Below are 4,118 nucleotides of genomic sequence, written 5' to 3'. Positions count from 1 at the left end.
CTGGGCAACAGAGTGAGACTCTGTCTCGGAAAAACAAAAACAAAAACCTGTGGCCAGAGGCAGACTGTGGTATATTGATTGCATCGGTGGCTCCAAGTCTTCACCCCTCCCTGTCTTCACACACCCTTTGCCCAGTGAATTTGCAATTTCTTTCAAAATAGAAGCAGAGCCTATTTCCCTGCCCACTTGAAAAATCTGAGCTTAGCCATGTGACTTGCTTTAGTCATTATGATGTCAGCTGACTTGACACAAGTAGAGGTTTGAAAAACTGGCCAGGCACAGTAGTTTAATCCCAGCACTTTGGGAGGCCGAAGCGGGCGGATCACCTGAGGTCGGGAGTTGGAGACCAGCCTGACCAACATGGAGAAACCCCATCTCTACTAAAAATACAAAAAAATTAGCCAGGCATGGTGGCACATGCCTGTAATCCCAGCAACTCGGGAGGCTGAGGCAAAAGATTCGTTTGAAACCGGAAGGTGGAGGTTGCGGTGAACTGAGATTGCGCCACTGTACTCCAGCCTGGGCAACAAGAGCGAAACTCTGTCTCAAAAAAAGAAAAAGAAAAACTCCCTGTGTTTCTGCTTCTTCTCTTGCTTCTCTGTGATCACCATGAGAACACACCCAGAACATTCCCAGGTTGACCTGCTGAAGGGATGTAAAAGACACATGGAAGAAAGCTGACTTGTTCCAGCTGAGGTTATCCTAAACAACCCTCAGCTGACTACAAAGTTTTTTTTTCCAGACAGTGTCTTTGTTTATTATTTTATTTTTCTTTCTTTCTTTTCTTTCCTTTTTTTTTTTGAGACAGGGTCTCACTCCGTTGCCCAGGCTGGAGTGCAGTGGCTGGATCGCAACTCACTGCAGCCTCAACCTCCCACGCTCACTCAAGTGAACCTTCCACCTCAGCCTCTAAGTAGCTGGGATTCGGAGCCACCACCCTGCACAGCTAAACTTCATTTTCTTTATCTGCTAAATGGGCATACTCCAAAAACTTGTGAAAATTAAATAAGGTAAAATAAATAAAGAGTATAGTGCAGTAGCAGGCACACATAGTAAAAAATAAAGTGCCTAAATATTTTCTTTTTCCTTCTTTTTTTTCGGAAACAGGGTCTTACTCTGTCACCCAGGCTGGAGTGCAGTGGTGCAATCATGACTCACTTCAACCTCTGCTTCCTGGGTTCAAGCAATCCTCCCACCTCCACCTCTTGAGTAGCTGGGACCTCAGGCACCTGCCACCACACTGTGCTAATTTTTTTGTTTTTTTTTTTTTTTGAGATGGAGCCTCACTCTGTCACCCAGGCTGGAGTGCACTGATGCGATCTCAGCTCAGTGCAACCTCCTCTTCCCGGGTTCAAGCGATTCTCCTGTCTCAGCCTCTCAAGTAGCTGGGATTACAGGCATGCGCCACTACACCCAGCTAATTTTGTATTTTTAGTAGAGATGGGGTTCCTCCATGTTGGCCAGGCTGGTCTCAAACTCCTAACCTTAGGTGATCTGCCCGCCTTGGCTTCCCAAAGTGCTGGGATTACAGGCGTCAGCCACCGCACCTGGCCTTCTTTTTCTTTTTCTTAGAGACAGGGTCTTGCTTTGTTGCCCAGTCTGGCCTCAAACTCCTGACCTCAAGCAATCCTCCCACCTCAGCCTCCCAAAGTGCTGGGATTATAGGCGTGAGCCACCACACCCAGACTTCAAAGTCATTTTTTTCTTGCAAGGTGGGGAAAGGGGAGCAAAACAACTGGTTAGTTAACATCGGGTTTCTTTAATCCTTTGTTTTTGTTTAAGGATTAAAACAGAGAGAACTTCATTATCATGTGATTAAAGATTTAAACTGATCTTTTTGAGAAATTGGCTGTTATTTCTCTCTCATTTTTCAGAAGGTCAGATAACAACTTGGTTTAGCATGGCTGACTCCATCTTGAGTTTAGTTCTATCTGTTTTGGCCTAGTGTGTTCCTTCTTCCTTTCCTTCCCTTCCTTTCCCTTTCCCTTTCCCTTTCCTTTCCTTCTCTCCCTCCCTCCCTCCCTCCCTCCTTCCCCCCTTCTTCCCTTCATCACTTCCTCCCTTCATCCCTTCCTTCCCTCCCTTCCTTCATTTGTCTCATTCTGTCCCCCAGGCTGGAGTGCAGTGGGGTAATCATGGCTTATTGCAGCCTTGAACTCCCTGGGCTCAAGCCATCCTCCCCCTTAGTCCTAGCTAGGACTACAGGCTTGCGCCACCATGTTTGGCTAATTTTTTTTTTTTTTTCGGTAGAGAAGGGGGGTCTTACTGTGTTGCCTAGGCTGATGGCTTTCTATATTTTTTATTTAATAAATGAAATGCTCTTTCCAACTCAACAAGGCCATTAACTGGCCAATGAGTAGATCAGATTCCAAGGATCATTGGTGGTGAGAAGGGGAGAGACAGACCCACAGGGAATTAGCACTGGATGTTAAGAAATGGGAAAGCACATTGAAACAGAAAGGAGATGAGTGGGAGGAGATATTTCAGGTGAGAAGCAGATCCTGTAAAATGTCCTGTGGAATGAGAGGAGGGGAGAGGTGGAAGGAGCTCGGAAGAGCCCAGAGTGGTGCAGGGACCATCCGGCTGTAGCAAAGGCAGGAGTCAGAAAAAAGTATGGAAAGCCACTGAGAAGGCCTTGAGTGCCTGCCTGAATATGTTGAGTTTGTTCAAGGAAAGGTTTATGTGTCCCCTCCTCTGAAAAGCCTCCCTGGGTGCCCCCAGACCAGGCCAACCTGGCATATTTTTTCTGGGGCACCAAATTCCCTGCGTCCCATTCAGATAACTGCTTAATGCCTCCTCCTCTATGGCTATGTAACCTGCCTGAGGGCAGACCCTTCAACACACCTGTGCTCCCACCAGGGATGAGCAAGAAGGAGGTGAATGTAATGAATATCACGCACCTCATGGATTTTCAGTGGGGATCAAAACGATGTTTTGTGAAACTAGTTTGGTGGTGCTGGTGGTGTGCTGGGGACAATCTGAGCTGGGTGGGACCTAAGGCAGGGCCATGACCAAAAAATCTAGAAGTTGAAAAGACACCCCACAGCCTTGGCAGTGGCAATGGGAAGGCAGAGATGGGGAGCTGAGGAGTGACCGTCTACAGGAGTGGCCTCTGACTCAGGGTGGCCATGAGCAGAGGGAGGCACAGCGGCTTTGGAGACTGGTGAGCAGCAAGGAAGAGAAATTCATGTGAGGCATGGACCTGTATCCTCCCTGCCCAACCCTGTGTGCTCCCTGCTCTCCCTCCTCTACCCTCTACAAGTTACTTTTCCCACTGGACAGCACCCTTCTGGGTCTCTCCATCAGGCACCTGGGTTTGAGACAAATTCCACAGCGTGACACAGCCTGGGAATAGGCTTTATTGGTGGAAGAGAAAACAACAAATCAGCAAGAGAAGCAGTATGGGTTCCCTGACCCTCCTCTCATCACACTCCCCACCCTGCAGGGGGCGGGGGTTTGGGGCGAGGGTGGGGAGGGCCCCGAGCCAGAGCAGCCGGGTGCTCTTCCAGTGTGCATTCCAGTGGGAGGGGCCTTCCTGCCATCATGCCGTCTTTGTGTAGAGCTGGCATGAAAAAGCAACTTTGTCAATGGAGGTACACCAGGCTGCTTGGCACCATGCAATCTAGATTTGGGGTGCCAGGCCCATGACCGGAGCGATCTGAGAACACCAGCGTTTGAACACCCTAGGCCTGTGGACATTGTAGTGTCTCCCACTGGTGGAGGGGGCTGGGGAGAGGGAGAAGCATGCATTGAATACTCCGAAGAATCCCCAGCCTGGTGAACTGAGCATGGATGTGCCCCTTCTAGCCAGGAGAAGGAAGGGCTATTCCTAGTTAGCCCATTCTGCAGGCCACCCAGAATGAAAGTCGTATTAAGACACTCACCTGGCCGGGTGCAGTGGCTCATGCCTATAATCCTAGCACTTTGGGAAGCTGAGGGGCGGATCATTTGAGGTCAAGGGTTCGAGACCAGCCTGGCCAACATGACGAAACCCCGTTTCTACTAAAAATACAAAAATTTAGCCAGGCGTGGTGGCGTAAGCCTGTAATCCCAGCTGGAGACTGAGGCAGGAGAATAGCTTGAACCCAGGAGGCAGAGGTTGCAGTGAACTGAGATCG

This window comes from Piliocolobus tephrosceles, chromosome 5 (assembly GCF_002776525.5).
Source record: "Piliocolobus tephrosceles isolate RC106 chromosome 5, ASM277652v3, whole genome shotgun sequence".
Classification (NCBI taxonomy): Eukaryota; Metazoa; Chordata; class Mammalia; order Primates; family Cercopithecidae; genus Piliocolobus; species Piliocolobus tephrosceles.
This window is presented reverse-complemented; position numbering follows the sequence as displayed.